The sequence below is a fragment of the Scylla paramamosain genome, chromosome 1 (genome assembly GCF_035594125.1).
Source record: "Scylla paramamosain isolate STU-SP2022 chromosome 1, ASM3559412v1, whole genome shotgun sequence".
NCBI lineage: Eukaryota > Metazoa > Arthropoda > Malacostraca > Decapoda > Portunidae > Scylla > Scylla paramamosain.
Genome location: NC_087151.1, coordinates 33034648 through 33052692, shown reverse-complemented (window position 1 = coordinate 33052692; position 18045 = coordinate 33034648).

The following is an 18045-nucleotide window of genomic DNA, read 5'->3' as shown; positions in this document are numbered from 1 at the left end:
TTGTTCGCAATGCCTCTTACTCCTCATCCGCTTCCTCTACTCCTCTTCCTCCTTCTCTCTAGTGTTTCCTCCCCGCCTGTACCCTCCCTTGCCATTAACTCCCCTCTTCTCGTCTCGTCATCTCTTCTCTTCTTCTTCCTCCTCGTCCTAAGCACAATTCACAAACCGCGCCTCCCGTGTTGGTAGATGGCAGCTGCGATAATTTTCAGATTTCCCTGGAGTGACACGCCAATCCCAGACGCCTAAAATGGTCCTGGTTGTAGACTTTAGTAACCATGTTTTTTTTTTTTTTTGTCTCCCCAGGCTCCCCTCTCTCCCTCTCTTATCCTGCCTCTCGCTCCCTTTCTCCTCTCTCCTGGGTGCGTGGGTGGGTGAAGGGTGGAGGAGGGTATGGGTGGAGTGAATGAGTGAAAGAAAGAAATGTGTGGTGTAATTTGGGGGAAAAGTTTTTAGAGAGTCAGGCCGTATCGCTTGGTGGTGGTGGTGGTGTCAGTGGTGGTGGCAGTGGTGGTGGTGGTGGTGATGGTGTTGCTGCTGCTGCTGCTGCTGCTGCTGCTGCTGCTGCTGCCACCACCACATGCTGAGCAGGTGGGCTTTCTTGGAATGGGCGTGATCATTTGCGGGGGTTTTCAGGAGTCAGTGCGGATTGGAGTGTGATTTGATGTTTGCATTGTGGTGAAGGCTTCGATTTTTCAGTCTCTCTCTCTCTCTCTCTCTCTCTCTCTCTCTCTCTCTCTCTCTCTCTCTCTCTCTCTCTCTCTCTCTCTCTCTCTCTCTCTCTCTCTCTCTCTCTCTCTCTCTCTCTCTCTCTCTCTCTCTCTCTCTCTCTCTCTCTCTCTCTCTCTCTCTCGGGAAAGGTCAGGTATGGTTATTGTCAGAATCAAGCCCAAAAAGGTCACGTTAATTTTAAGTCACATGAAAAAAAAATATTTAATCAAGTCGACACTGTAAGAATGATGAGATTTTTTTTTTCGTTTTAAGAGAGAGAGAGAGAGAGAGAGAGAGAGAGAGAGAGAGAGAGAGAGAGAGAGAGAGAGAGAGAGAGAGAGAGAGAGAGAGAGAGAGAGAGAGAGAGAGAGAGAGAGAGAGCATTCGTTTGATTTACTTCCTTGTCGTTCAAATCATTCTGTCTTGTTTCTCTGTAAGCCAGCTTCCCATCAGGTCTCCCTTTGTTACAGACCAGAAGGTGATGTAAGGTAAGGTGAGCAAAGGTGAGCGAAGGTGAGGAGAAACACCATAACCACCCTTACCTCACCTCACCTAACCCCACTTCATCTCACCTTATCTCACCCCACCTCACCTCACTCACTCCATCTCCCTCCACCTCGTCTTGACAACCAGTTACTTTTTTTCTTGATCTCTTCCTTTTCATCTCACGTGTTCAGGTTATCAGAGGCAGTAGGAGTATTTCTTCTTACTTTTTATCTCTCTCTCTCTCTCTCTCTCTCTCTCTCTCTCTCTCTCTCTCTCTCTCTCTCTCTCTCTCTCTCTCTCTCTCTCTCTCTCTCTCTCTCTCTCTCTCTCTCTCTCTCTCTCTCTCTCTGAGGAAGCTCCATCATCTGAAGCCGCTGTCTAGAAGGGGAGAGAGAGAGAGAGAGAGAGAGAGAGAGAGAGAGAGAGAGAGAGAGAGAGAGAGAGAGAGAGAGAGAGAGAGAGAGAGAGAGAGAATTAATGTTTCCCTTCGTTAATGTCTAAGATCACGTGGATCAGATAACCTTTATTAGACGATTAAATGTAACACACACACACACACACACACACACACACACACACACACACACACACACACACACACACACACACACACACACACACACACACACACACACACACACACACCCTATCCCCCTCCGCCCCACACACACAATGAACCGCTAAGTATCATCACCAGCAGCAGGAGCTCAGTCGTCCATTACCCAGCCGATCATGAGCCGCTCCGTCGCCCCTCCGCCGCGGCTTCGCATATATCAGGAGACACTTACCCTGAACCTCCCGACCTGCGCCCTGCCGCCCGTGAGGAGATAGATGGCCCTGAGGGAGAGATTGAGGCCGACAAGGCAGCAGGGAATATTATACATACCCACACTAGCAGCAACAGAGAGAGAGAGAGAGAGAGAGAGAGAGAGAGAGAGAGAGAGAGAGAGAGAGAGAGAGAGAGAGAGGCAATCAGACAGACAGACAGGCAGGCAGGCAGGTAGACAGGAACCCATACTACAAGCCTGGCCCCTGAACGCTACATAGTTACGGCCACTGGTCCGGCAACGAGCAAAGCTATTTTTTTTCATGCCGATGATTGGGTTGCGTCGCACGGCTGCAGGTGGAGGCTTATTTGGTTCCATCCCAGCGGCATCGTTAGTAAATAAATCATAAAACCAGGTATATCCGTCGACCTGTGAGCTTCACTTCATTGGCTGTCGTTCGCTAGCTGTTAATGAATGAAAGTCCTTTATTAGCCTCCGTATTTCTAAATCCTATGAGTATTTTTGCAACGGTCGCGACTGATTGACATTTATATAAAACGTACAGTCAGCAATGTGGCGAGTCGGCATCTGTGCTTCTCATTTTTCTGTGGTGATTGAATGCCTTTATTCACTCCCTTCTTTTTTCGTCCCCTGTTTGTTGGCGTTTCCTCCTCATTCCCTTCTGATATTGTAAACTGATTCAACGAGACCGTGAAAACAGACCCTCTGTCTCCCGTTTTAACACATTCCGTTGTTAGCGCGCTCATTACTGAGGCATTACCGGGGAAAACAAAGGCTGCACCGGATAATTCCGAGCGATTCATGCTTTCTGGATCTGTTATTGTTTGAGGAATTGTCGTGATAGTAACATTACCGAGAGAGTCATGCAGTGAGGCAATCTGTCAATCACTTTCTCAATCAGTCAGGCAGTTAATCCGCTGCACTTCCACTGGGATCAGATATTCATGCGGTGGCCGATATGGAGCAGAGGAGGGGACGTGACAAAGCTGTGGGGAAGGTTTTGGGGATTATTTGCTTTTAAGGTCGTATGGCTGTGGGACTGTGGACATTGGAGTCTTAAATCTTTCTGACTAAAGTTTGTGTGATTGTAGGGATGTGAATGTTGATGTCTTAAATCTTTGTAGTTACATGTTGAGCTGTTATGGAGCTGTGGATGTTAAAACCTAAAGTGTATCTGTTTTAAAACACTCTTACTGCTTTTTGGCACACGATTCCGTAATGGCAAACTACACCGGGACATTTATTTTGTTCTACAGCCGACTTTGAACATTTTGCTGGCTATATATTATGAAATCTAGTCTTTGAATTAATTTTACTTTCTTGTAGGTTTTTTTTTTTTTGTAAAATCTTTATACTGTGCTTCTGGTTGTGGGAATCGTTGCATATCACAATGAAAGGGATAAAGACTGTGGAGATTTGCTGTGTATTGAAGCATTTCTCTATATGTAGCAATAAAATGTATTGAATCATTTAGTCAGGTGTATCGGTAACGTGTTTTACTGAGGGAGTTCAGAGCCTCAAGGCAAGACACGAACCATGGACAAGGGACTGAATTCCTTTGTAAGCAGACTTGAGCTGGAGTAAATGGATCAAGCATCTCGCCTTCACCTGGCACGTTCCTTTGACGCTAAAAGGTTGGATCTTTAAATATTTGTGATTAAAAGCTGTGTAGCTGTGATGTAGGAATTAAGAGAGAGAGAGAGAGAGAGAGAGTGAGGTCGCATTTAAGGCTGTGAGGTTATGGGGATGTAGAAGTTTTTGGCTATAGTATTGTGGTGTTGTAGGGCTAGATGGCTTCCAGGTTAAAGTATTCTGCTGTCATGTTGGAAATGATGGGCAGTGAGGTTGCATTTAAGTCTGTGTGGTTTAGGGGATGTATGGATATTCAGATATATGTTTGTGTACCTAGAGGGATTCGGGACTGGCAGTCCATCTGGTTGTATGAAAGTGAGGCTTGAAGGAGTATAGGGTTTAGGGCTTAAGCAGTAGAGTTGTGATGTTTCTATACTGAAGGACTGTGAGAGTGTGATGCAGTGAGTGTGCGGGGCTAGGCAGGCTGCGGGCCATGTGCTGTGTGCCCATTGGTTAGGACTTTAGGAGTCTGGAGAGGACAAGAACAGTGGTGATGGGGCTTTTCTTTGTTCTTCTTCCTTTTTTTTTTTTTTTTATGTCACTGTGTCCATCATTTTTCTTACTCGGATGACATCTCATTGTTGTTTGGATGTTTTTTTTCTCATTCTTTTACTACTACTATTACTACCATCATCATAATCATCATCATCATCATCAACAACAACAACAGCATAACCAATATTAACACGAAATTCATGTTCTGTTCAATACGCACGCCCAACACCTGACACCACACCTGTGTTAACACGGAAAAAAGATTGTAATAATATTCACAGTTGCATAGATGTATAATCCTTAATGCCATGTCACTCCACGACTCTGTTTGTATACAGTAAATACTTAATAAAACAACAATACTCAAGGGATTCAAAACTACTGTGTGACGCGCAAAAAAGATTTTATAATTTAATCACAGAGTACGTAGAGGAAATCACACACTTGCCTCAGCACTGCTTCACCTTCAGCAGTGACCTTTGTTCTAAAGGAGGCGTCCATCCGGCCTTAGGGTCACGCTGTCCTCCGTCTCCCTTCCCTTCATCATTTATTTAAAGCGTGACACTCGTGAAATATGGCCTTATAAGAGAGAGGGATGGCCTCGACGGGCGGCACTGAGGGTGCGATCACGAAGCACCTGGTAGTGGCAGGTCGATCTATTATGCTTAGAGAGGCGCGCATGAAGAGGGAGAGGAGGGACGCCCATCATGCCTCCATTAACTAAGCCCTTGGTACGCTCTGCATCCTGTGTGGCGGTGCTGAGAACTTGGAATATCGTTGAGAAGTGTGTGTGTGTGTGTGTGTGTGTGTGTGTGTGTGTGTGTGTGTGTGTGTGTGTGTGTGTGTGTGTGTGTGTGTGTGTGCACCCGCCACTCTGTTTACTCTTCAGTTGTGCGATGCTCGACTGAACTCTTGATGTGGCCTCAGCTTTACGTTTATGTCCAGCACGTGATTGTCCTTTAGTATTCACTCCTCGAAGGCAGAGGTTTTATTTTACGACTTTTTTACGCGACCCGAACCAACAGACTGGCAAGCAGAAAGACACACTGGGAAAAGATAAGACAGAAAACCAGATTTGTAGACATTCAGACAGGAAGGGAAAGAAATAGAGACGAAGAGACAGACGAGTCGAAACATAAAAGGGAGTAATAAATAAAGTGATGGCGACAAATTAACGTAAATGAACATTGCGAAAAGGAAGATGAATATTTAGAAACAGTTAGATCATAGTCAAGAAATAAAAGGACAAATGAAAACAACAACAACAACAACAACAACAACAACAACAACAACAACAACAACGGTATCAATAACAAAAAAGAAAGCAAAGAAAGATAAACAACACCTCCTTCTCATCCATCTTCTTGTCTTGGCGTTTTTGCTCTCCTCCTCCTCCTCCTCCTCCTCCTCCTCCTCCTGTGGCCTTTCTGTCTTACTTTTCTCACTGTTCGCTGGTATAATCCACAAACAACCCAGTGAGGACAGAACTGTTGCGCGTTCTACCTTCATACTCCTGCGTTTGTTAGTGTTCCTCCTCCTCCTCCTCCTCCTCCTCCTCCTCCTCCTCCTCCTCACCTAGAATAATACCAGCTTATAGCAAATAATCTACACAACCCTCACGAGACGACGCTTCTAGTAGCACCATATACATACATAGACGTGGGTAATTTTCTGCTAAAGTGACACGCGCCATCAATTGTCTTTTTTTGATATTTATAGAGTTTATTAAGAAATTTCTGTTTTATGGTTCTTGTTGACTATTTGTATCAAGAACATAAGAGAATAAGGAGACTACGAAATGCTAGTTGACCTACACAAGGCAGCTCCTGAGATAACACAAAACTGCTTTAAAGTAGTTAATTATATTTATTACAGTAGGATTTAAAGATATTGTGGTAATGTGTTAAGTTTGAGTATTAATAAAAGGAGTTATTTTTATAAATTCATTTGGTATACAAGTGAGTATTATATCAAGCAGCTCTCTTTTTTTTTTATACGTCTGAGAGTGAGCGTAGTGAAAAGGCCACGGGAGTTTGAATGAAATAAAATGTCCTAGCAAGCTGACACATTTTTTCCCTCACTCTCCCTCTCTTTTTCATGTCGCCTCTTTTTTTCATTCGAGTAGTGACTGTAAAGTTTTGAGTGTTCATATATTCTTTTATTAAAGTCTCTCCGAGTGGGTGAGGCGGTGCTTAGGTAGGCTTGGTGCGCTGCGTGATTCACCCCCAGCTTGGCGAGCCTCACTTTTTTTTTCTTTTGAGCTCCATTTTATATTAGCTTTCTCTCTCTCTCTCTCTCTCTCTCTCTCTCTCTCTCTCTCTCTCTCTCTCTCTCTCTCTCTCTCTCTCTCTCTCTCTCTTACCCCCCACTTCGCTCCCTCCCTCTCTCCTCTTCCTTCAACCCCGCCTTCCTCTTTCACTCTCAAATTTCATAACCAGAAAAAAAAATAAATAAAACAAATGTTTGCCTAGTCCCAGCTGCCGTCCGTCTGGCTGGCCAAGCGAGGGAGGCACACGAGGAGGAGCCGAGACAGGGCATCCCCTCCTGCTACTCATAACTGCTTGGCGGCACGTCCCATCCTGCATACGTTCGCAAGGAAGAGGGAGGGGAAGGATTGCCTCTTATGTGATTCTTTGTCTCGTTCATTATAGTTTCATTCCGTGGGTTGAGTCTAGAAGGGGGCAGAGGGAGAGGAAAGGGATGGGTATGGTATGGTAGTGTAAGGTGATGGTGCGATGGTGATAGTGCGTATGTCTTGTGGTCTTCACCCGCTGATAGAAAAAGGTGAAGATGTCGAGGTTAGGTTACTTTTTTTTTTTTGCTTGACGCTCTCTCTCTCTCTCTCTCTCTCTCTCTCTCTCTCTCTCTCTCTCTCTCTCTCTCTCTCTCTCTCTCTCTCTCTCTCTCTCTCTCTCTCTCTCTCTCTCTCTCTCTCCATAATTCAAACCCCATTCATTCCAAATTTAAAGGTGCGTGAAATTATAGTTTTATTTTGTATGACTCTCTCTCTCTCTCTCTCTCTCTCTCTCTCTCTCTCTCTCTCTCTCTCTCTCTCTCTCTCTCTCTCTCTCTCTCTCTCTCTCTCTCTCTCTCTCTCTCTCTCTCTCTCGACGTTGACATGTGTTTAACTTTTGCAACAAATTAAAAAAAGATGTTAAAACTATTTCAGGCGCAGGCGGAGTCATCTGATGAAACTAATTTTCTTCGTCTAATCGTTGTCTCTTTTTCTTCCATCCCAGGTACGAACACGAAGCGGAGGAAGGAGAGGACAGGAACAGGTATAGGAAGTGAAGCAAGTGATGTGCCGTCTTGCCCATCACTGCGCTTCTACTGTCTGTATTATTCTCTTCCCTTTGTCCGTCTATTTTGCTTTGTGTATCAGTTGTTTGTTACCGTTATTAGTGTCATCTCCCTCCTCCGCCTCTTCCAGTGCTAAATGAGGGTTGTTCTCTTTGTTATCATCCCCCAGGTCCGCAGGGTTTCCATTATAATGCTAAGACTGTGATATTATTTGCTAATTGGCGGAGGTTTTGTTGAGGATGAAAGACTGGGAACGACAAATGAGGGGAATTGGGTGAGAAACAAGAAGAGCCGGAGAAGGAGGAGGAGAAGAAAAATCTTGGTTATCATTGACGAGGAAAATGTGGAGAAGGGAAGGAATAACAATGGAAGATGATGTCAAGGATGGGAAGCATTATGGATTAGGAAAAGGAAGAGGCGAAGGAGGAGGAGGAGGAGGAGGAAGTGAAAAGTAAATTGACGTTGATGAGGATGACTAGAAAAGAAAAAACTAGTATAGGAAAAATAAGTAAGGAGAAGAGAAGGGGAGGATGACAAGGAGGAAGAGGAGGAGGAGAAAAAAAAAGAAAAAAAGATAGGTTGACGCTCGCGAGGATGACGAGGAAATTAAAAAGAAATGGGAAAAATAAAGAAAACAGGAGGAAGAGTAGGAAGAGAAAGAGGAAGAGAAGGAGGGGAAGAGCGTTATAGGGCACATAGTAAAGGGGACTGTGCTGGGTAACGAGGGGGCCAAAATAAAAAAAAATAGCAAGAAAAAATATAAGACAAGGATAAAGAAGACCAGGAAGTAAGGAGACAGCAGGGTGGAGGCCGAGTGGCAGCTGGTAAGGGGCGGGGATGACAGAGGCACTTTTGTTTATTGGCGAGGCGGAAGTAAGTGGCGCCGTGTGTAGGGGTGAAATTAAGTGTTTGTGTCTCGCTTACTGACAAAATGACCGACCTTTTTCTAAGAGGATGAGGAGGGAGCAGGAGCAGCGAGAGGTGGGAGGGGCCAGTGTCAGAGTACTGCGCTCACTCACTTTCTTACTTCTTGTTTGTCTCCCTGCCTGCCTGCCTGCCTGAATGTGTCGGTCTGTTTGTCTGTCTGTCTCTCTGTCTGTCTGTCTGTCTGTCTGTGTGGTATTGTCTTTGTAATGTGCTTTTTTTTTTTTTTTTTTTACTTTGTTGTTGTTGGTGGTGATGATGGTGTTGTTGTTGTTGTTGTTGTTGTTGGTGGTGGTGGTGGTGATGTTGTTGTTGTTGTTGTTGTTGTTGTTGTTGTTGTTGTTGTTGTTCTCATTATCGCTATTCTCATAATGAAAGGAGTGCTTTGTTTCTATAATGTGTTCCTATCAACTGACAACAAAGCTGCTTTCATACGTGCTGAAATATCATGGTCTGTTTCTTCAACACCACACTACTGCACCACCACCACCACCACTACCACCACCACTCACGTCGTCTACATCACCTCGTCGGGAAGCAATTATTTCCGAAGTAAAAAGAAGTGCTGGAAAAAGAGAATTTTCGCGCGGCTCTAAGACTGCGACTAACAGCACAGTGATAGTGACAGATAAAATCCACTAATCCGAGCACACGTGACAGCTCCGGTGCGGGCTTAATCCTCCCAAAGAACAATTAAGTAGCGAAGTTTCAGGATAATTCCTCTCCCGCCCTCTTTTGCGCTGCGGCTTCGGTCTCAGAGGCTTAAGTCGTTTGGAGCAATAATTACGTTTCATCAGAATATCATTTGGGAAATTCTAAAGAAAACTTGCAGCATGATTTTTTGGTTCCTGTGTGTTTTTCTTTCTTTTTAGTTAGGAAGACGGTGGGAGTTGATGTGAAATGTATGTCTGCCTTTGTGCCGCTGATGGCCGGAGAGGCAGAGGCGGGGCGAGGGACGGGATGAGGCGATGTGCTGTGCTCCTCTTGGGAAAAGTCTAGTTCAGGTAAATCTGGTAAGGCGTTCATTTAGTGCTTAATCTTTTCTCTGCATGATCTAACCCGCCTCTCTCTCTCTCTCTCTCGCTCTCTCTCGCCGGAGGATGCAGAGCTGACGGGTCCTCTAAGTACGGAGCTTTCACGAAATGTAAAAGAAACATAAACTACATCAGTAACTCCATTAAAGTTTTGGACCTGAAGAAACGAAGCTAAAATAAAGACTCCTTCTGTTAAATGAAAGCAGCAACTTCCAAAGTAGCTCAGCCTGCTGTATGATTTTCCACTTTAAGTGGAAACTTTAGAGAGTCCTTACAAGAGTTCTTGCTGCAAAGTGTGGAGGGGAGGAAGGTAAGGGGGAGAGAGGGAAGGCGAGGGAGGGAATGGAAGAGGGAGTTGAGAGGTGTAAAAGTGGACGGAAGAGTGAGGAGGGAAGAGGTTAGAGTGGTGCGAGGAGGGGAAAGTCCTGAGCGAAGGGCACCAGAGAACAGGGGCAGGAGGGACAGGGTGGAATGTGAGACTGTTGAGAGAGAGAGAGAGAGAGAGAGAGAGAGAGAGAGAGAGAGAGAGAGAGAGAGAGAGAGAGAGAGAGAGAGAGAGTAGGAATGAAATAATGATAATGATAGTGATGATGATGATGATGATGATGATTATGATGGTAATAATGATAATACGTATAGCGACTAGATATATTGTAAAAAGATAGTTATTTCGAACACCTTTAGTACGCAGTAATATACCAGTCACTTAAAAAGAATAAGAAACCACAACATTACAAAGATGAACATATATATATATATATATATATATATATATATATATATATATATATATATATATATATATATATATATATATATATATATATATATAAAGAAAAACTAGCGCTTTTTGCTGAGAGAAGTACACCGAGTTTAGAAGAAAGTACGTGGAAAAGGATGTAAGAAGGAACCAATGAGTAAGAAATTTTTATAGTCGCGAAGTAAGACTCGAAAGTATGAGAGAAAAGCGACTAGATAGATAAAAAAAATATACGTTAAGGAAGCGGTGGTTAATGAAGGCATAGCCAGGAAGTGGGGTACAGGGCTACGGCTTGGGAGAAAGGGGGATGAGACAGTGCGGCTTAGAAAGGTTGATGTGTCACTGATTCATGTGGCACTAGAAGTCATGAGCAGCGGGGGAGGGCTAATCATTTTGAGACTAGTTAGAGCTTTGGTGTGTGTGTGTGTGTGTGTGTGTGTGTGTGTGTGTTGGTTGTGCATGTATACGCATATTATATATAGTTGTGTCTACATGTGTTTGCAATTTTATCTTTCTTTTAGTGTGTAGCACATATTTTATAGTACGGATGGGGGCGAAAGTAAAAAAAAAAAATAAATAAATCCATGCTGCATATATAAAATGTGAAAACAAACATTTTTTTTTATCTTATATTGAAAGAGATGATGAAAGATTGTGAGTGGTAGAAATATTACATAAAACATGGAAGTGCTCAAATTTACTATATTTATGTCCAAACTAGTCATTTAAAAATACATTTCATATTTATGAATTGTTCTAAAATCACAAGTAGGTGTACAGAAAAAAATAAGAAAAAATACGAGAGCAAAAATGGAGAAAGGGACCAGAAAATTAAGGCAAAAAATGCGAAAAAAAGTACGTATCTTTTTTTTCCTTGTTCATTTATTACCTCTTTAATTCGTTCATTTAGTGTTTACATTTTGGCATTGGATTAAACTGCTCTTATTTGTGGAAAGAGACTGACATCAACACTACCACCACCAAAAAGATTAACACACACACACACACACACACACACACACACACACACACACACACACACACACACACACACACACACACACACACACACACACACACACACACACACACACACACACACACACACACACACACACACACACACACACACACACACACACACACACACACAGAGAAGACTCCTTTCCTCGTTAGTGAGCTCAGTACAATCCCTTCCTGTCCCTCCACAGTCCAGATGAACCCAGCGGACTCTCTCACAAACTCCACCAAACACCAAAACACCTCACACACGCCCGCTGTTTATTATCATTAGTGTTATTATTATTATTATACCTCGCTTGTATTGTACGTACCTTTAGTTTCCTCATTTGCGGCTGATGGTGGTGGTGGTCGAGGGTGTTGTTATTATTAGTGTTGTTGTTGGTCTTGGTGGTGGTGGTGGTGGTGGTGGTGGTGGTGGTGGTGGTGATGGTGTTTTATCTGTTATTGCTATTATTGTTGTTATTATTATTATTATTATTATTATCATTATTATTATTATTATTATTATTAGAGAGAGAGAGAGAGAGAGAGAGAGAGAGAGAGAGAGAGAGAGAGAGAGAGAGAGAGAGAGAGAGAGTTCGGAACCAAGGAGCTAAAGCAAGATAATAACCTGGCAAACTGAGTGTTACAGTGTTAATGAAAGATAAATAACAAAACACACACACACACACACACACACACACACACACACACACACACACACACACACACACACACACACACACACACACACGACCAGCGGGGACATAAACAAACATATAGGGAGACAAGGAGGCAAAATCTTTCCCCTTCACACTTGAACATGTAGGCAAATTGTTGTCCTCAGTCGCCCTTGTGAAACTATTCTTCTCTCCACACACTATCTCCCCTCACCTCCTGCTCCTCCCTTCGTCGCCACACTCACACACAGAAGGTGACGGCATCCCCTTAGCTACTGTGAAGACGCTCCCCCCTCCTCCTCCTCCTCCTCCTCCTCTTCCTCCTCCTCCTCCTCCTCCTCCTCCTCCTCTTCCTCCTCCTCCTCCTCCTCCTCCTCCTCCTCCAGTGATATTAGCGAACTTTGCCGTCACCACCACCAGGCGAAGGAGGGGTGAAACTTGGGGAACTGTACTATACACAAGTCTGCCTCTTATCATCTCTGAATTAGTTATGCTGCCGCTCGCAAGCCTGAAGGTGGTACGAAGAGGACGAGGAGGAGGAGGAGGAATTATATACCAGACTTGGCGTTAAGCAAAATTAGGTATCTAGTTATTGTTATTATTATTTCTTTTTTAGTTACGTAAGTAGATGAATTAGTAACAGGGCTTTCAAGTTTTATATATATATATATATATATATATATATATATATATATATATATATATATATATATATATATATATATATATATATATATATATATATATATATATATATATACCACGAGAGTCTGGACGTGGTACGAGAAGAGGAGGAAGAGGAGCAGGTGCAGGAGGAGGAATTAGACTTAGACTTGCCTAAGACAAAACAAGATTAGATACTTATTTTTTTTGTTAGTTCTATGTGTTACGTAATTAAATGGTGGTAAGGCATTAAATTCTTTATATATATATATATATATATATATATATATATATATATATATATATATATATATATATATATATATATATATATATATATATATATATATATATATATATATATATATATATATATATATATATATATATATATATATATATATCACAATCAGTAAAAACAGCAACGGTAATAGATAATAAAAAAAATAACACCAGGGAATGGATAATTATCATAATCGTTTGAAAACATAAAGATGAATCAACAAACGTGACACTGGATGCGACTGATGGGAGACAAGACATCAACAAAGGAATGTTTACGGACGCGTGGGAAGGGAGTCGAGTATGACAAAGGTTTGACAAGACGCTTTTCTTCACCCCTCGCTTCTCGACTCCCCCTCCTTTCCCCCCCCCCTCTCTCTCTCTCTCTCTCTCTCTCTCTCTCTCTCTCTCTCTCTCTCTCTCTCTCTCTCTCTCTCTCTCTCTCTTCCTGATCTCTCTTCTCGCCCGCTCCTTCCCTTCCCTAACGAAACTTGAAGTGACATGTGTCGGGTCCGAGTTCCCCGCCAAGAAGGTCAAATTCTGGTTAGTTTCCTCCTCCTCCTCCTCCTCCTCCTCCTCCTCCTCCTTTATAGCCTTTATAGTCTGTATCTTCTATATAGTTTTCTTTATTGTTGTTGTTGTTGTTGTTGTTGTTGTTGTTGTCTTCCCTTCTTTTCCTCAACTTTTTTCCCTCTCTTCTTCTTCTTCATCTTTTTTTCTTCTTATTCTTCTAATTATTATTATTATTATTATTATTATTATTATTATTATTATTATTATTATTATTATTATTATTATTATTATTATTATTATTTCTCCTCCTCCTCCTCCTCCTCCTCCTCCTCCTCCTCCTCCTCCTCCTACTCCTCCTCCTCCTCCTCCTCGTCCTCCTCCTCCTCCTCCTCTTCCTCTTCCTCTTCCTCCTCCTCGGCCAGTTATTATTTCGTCCTATATTATTCTTCCATGAATCTCTCTCTCTCTCTCTCTCTCTCTCTCTCTCTCTCTCTCTCTCTCTCTCTCTCTCTCTCTCTCTCTCTCTCTCTCTCTCTCTCTCTCTCTCTCTCTCTCTGGCTTTGTGCGACGTTCCCTTTTCAATTATATCTCTTCTTTCTTTCACTGGCTGTTATTCAATTTGCGTCCACACTCAGTTTTGTATCACCTTCTGTTTCCTCATAAGTTATTCCCCCTCGCCATTACTGTTCCATTTCTGCCGGAGGAGGAGGAGGATGGAGAAGGAAAAAAGAACGTGAGGATTAAGAGTGAGTGATAATGTTTTTAATCGACGGAAGATAAGAAGGAGAAAGAGAAATATTATGACATTAAAAGGTGCATCAGTGAGGGTCGGTAGTCGGGGAGTGAAAGCGAGGGTGCTGGATCCCTTATTCCCTGGGCACCTGAGTCACCTTCCTGTGATTGTGTCGGGTATTGTTCATCCCTCAACACGGGGAAGGTGAATGGCTGCAGATGTATAGGAAATTCCAACCTGTTGTTGATGTTTTCACTGTTATGCCACCTTAATATAATAGTTGGGGTGGGTTGCTCAAAAAAGTAAGTTTAAAGGTTATCACTGATAGTAAAAACTGAGTAAAAATGAGTGATTGAGTTGTTCAAATATTTTAGTACATGTATCTATTCTTTTGTTCAGTTGGCTCGTCTAGGGTTACTGAGATGGCATGACAAGAATTATTTTGTCACTCAATGAAGGTCTTAAAATTGTTGGTATTTAAAATGTTAAAACTGAAAAGAAAAATACTCGATGCATCAACATGTTAAAGATAATTAAATCTTTGTACAGTATGTACTCAATAGACATCTAAGCCACTTTTCCGGCAGAATGCAATACTAAACGCTGCACGTGACAATGTAAAACAACTGCCACTAAACCTCTGAGATGGTGAAGGAGCCACAGCATCACCGCCAGTGAAAAAAAAACTGCCAATTGTTCGTGAACTAGAAAAAAAATTGAAAGGAAAACTGTACAAAATGTAATGGCAATGAAGGTGAGCAGGATAGCAAGTCTTGATGAGGAAGAGGAATTAAAATGGAGACGATAAAATGCACATATTGAAGTGGAATGAAACCGGTGGGAAGATGATTGGCAAAAATCAAATGCACGGTGCACAATTTTTCGGAATATGAAGAGGAAAAAAACTTGAAATAGACACTTAAAAAACAAAACAAAAATGAGAAAAAGTCGAAAAATATATAAAATCGTACCACAATAGTAAAACAATTACGATAAATAAAATTCTTAACAACGTCGAGGACATAACCATAAAACTTATTGAGAAAACTGTTTGTAAGTGGGAAAAAATCACTTTATTTAATTGAAAATACAGAGAAAAGAGGAAGAGGAAGAAAGAGACTAAGAGAGAGAGAGAGAGAGAGAGAGAGAGAGAGAGAGAGAGAGAGAGAGAGAGAGAGAGAGAGAGAGAGAGAGAGAGAGAGAGGGGAATATCAAAGAGAAAAACAACATTGAAAAAGGAGAAAGAAGAGGGGGAAAGAGAGGAGTGGAGTGGCAGGAGGAGGAAGATGGCCACAGGGACAAAGGGCGTGAGGAGCTCAGAGCGAGGGGAGGATGCGGGGAGAGAGTCACGGAGATTCAATTCCACAGGGTAACACTTGTCTCGGGGATTACTCGAGACTTGATGGTGGTGGTGGTGGTAGTGGTGGTGGTGGTAGTAGCAGTGGTGGTGGTGGTATTGGCTACTGGGCGGGTCTTGCTGGTAATGGTGGTGATAGTAGTGATGGTGATGGTAGTAGTAGCGTTGGGAGGAAGGGAAAAGAAAGTGGTGATTTTGCCCAAGAAGAAATGGGTGCTAGTATTGGTGATGTCGTAAGAGTAAGAGGATAAAGTGATGGTGATGATGATGATGATAGTGACAGTGATAATAAAAAAAGTGGTGCCAGTTGTCTTAGTGGTGCTGGCAGTCGTGGTGGGGGACAAGATGAAGAGGTTAATGGTGATGATGATGGTTGTAGTAAAGGAGAGGTGGTGATATTGGAAGTGATGATGATAGTGGAGGTAGAGATGATGATAGTGGTGGTGTAGTGAGCATGAAGGATATGATGGTGGTGGTGGTGGTGCTGGCGGTGGTGTTAGTAATGGAGGAGTAAATGGGAAAGTAAGGAGGAGAGGAGAGAAAAGGATGAATCAGAAGTGGAAGAGTCAGCATTCTCTCTCTCTCTCTCTCTCTCTCTCTCTCTCTCTCTCTCTCTCTCTCTCTCTCTCTCTCTCTCTCTCTCTCTCTCTCTCTCTCTCTCTCTTGCTCTCTGACACGTACCTTGGCCTGAATGTTCCTAAGTTTGTTATCTCTCGGGGTAAGAAATACACTTGCCGACTGAATGTGTGGCTTCATCTTCTTGCTTAAGTCACCTCACCTACTCACCTGCACTCACCTACCACGTGCCCTCCTCTTGTTCCCCCTGGCTCACGGTATTCCAGACAGACAGAGAGAGAGAGAGAGAGAGAGAGAGAGAGAGAGAGAGAGAGAGAGAGAGAGAGAGAGAGAGAGAGAGAGAGAGAGAGAGAGAGAGAGAGAGAGAGAGAGAGAGAGAGAGAGAGAGAGAGAGAGAGAGAGAGAGAGAGAGAGAGAGAGAGAGAGATTAAAACCTTAGTATAAAAAGTCTTCATGTATGTAAAAGCTAACGAGATATTTAATTTTCCTCTTGTTGCTGTTTTTTCCTCTGAAGATTTGCTCAGTTCTCCTCAAAGATCACTTCTCTTTGCTTTTTGTTCCTGAGTTTCAGCAGCATATATATAGTAATTGTATTTGCGTTTTTTTTTTTTCTAATTTGTGTCCTTTACTATTCACCTGCATCGTCCTTCTGATATTGCAAGTGATGGCCTTTGATATTTGAATGTCCTGCGGTCCTGATCCTTGCTAAGTTTATTAAGTTTCAGAATTAACTGGTCTACACTTCCACACCCTTGCACTTTTTCTCCCTCTTTCTTTTTTTCTTTCTTCTTTTTTTCTTCTATTTCTGAGTTTGTAACCTTTGCGAAACTTACTCATTCTACGGACTTTAATTTTTTTTTGTTCTTTTTTACTTTCATTTCTGGCGGGTTTGTCTCGAAGGTAAGTCATTATTCATGAAATTATTGGAGCGACACATCGACGAACGTGTCACTGTGTATTTTTTATGTGTATTCGTATGTTATTTTGTTATCTTTTTCTTGCCTTCTTTTTTCTTTCTTTCTATCTTCCTTTTTTTCTTTCTTTCTTTGTTTCTTTCTTTCCTTGTTTCTGTCGTTATTTTATCTTTCTTTTCTTTTTCTTATCAATCTTTTTTTTTATTTGTCAGTTTGTCTGTCTGTCTGTCTGTCTGTCTGTCTGTCTGTCTGTCTGTCTGTCTGTCTGTCTGTGCCTGCCTGCCTGTCTGCCTATGTCTCTCTCTCTCTCTCTCTCTCTCTCTCTCTCTCTCTCTCTCTCTCTCTCTCTCTCTCTCTCTCTCTCTCTCTCTCTCTCTCTCTCTCTCTCTCTCTCTCTCTCTCTCTCTCTCTCTCTCTCTCTCTCTCTCTCTCAGTGCACCTCAGCCTCTGTCTCGCGGACGTCTTGTGTCTTGGTGTGAGAGGTTCGTTATCTCTTTGTGCCACCTCTCAGACACACGGGCAGCCCTTGGGAAGCACCTTTAGTTCCCTCTCCTACCTGGACAAACATATTTAAAGTGGAGCTCTTCCTTGTCTACTTTGCCCCCTTGACTCGAGGGAGGACGAGCGCTGGATGGACAGGGACGCCGTGAGACTTATATGATGTTGACTTACTGAAGATACTGACTGTTCTGAGTAGTAAGTTCTCTCCTCATGTATTGTAAAGGTTAGGTGGCTTAGGTGGTTGGCTCCCTTGTCCGCTCACCTCACCCGCCCGCTGCCCGCTTGCTCTCTCACCTGCCCGCCCCCAGCCAGCCTCTGTTATTTGGTTCTTGGCTCACTTGGTTTTCGGTTCGAGTGTTCGTTGGGTTTCCTTGTTGTGCACTTTGCGGTTCAATGGTTCATTCATTGGCACGTATTGCATCGTGTGGGTTTGTCATGAATGCATGCATTATACTCTATGCTTTTTTTTGTTTTTGGTTTTATCAATAGTTTATATTCTGCTGAAGTGAACTATTATTTATCTGTCTAGGATAGCACGGAACCTGCCTGCCTGCCTGCCTGCCTGCCTGCATGGGCTTTCCCTCGTCCAGTGGTGGTCAGAGTAATAACAGCAACAGTCACTCACTGGACGCGTATTGTGTATGATGTATATTGTTCATCGGCAAATAAATAAATTGTCTCTCTCTCTCTCTCTCAC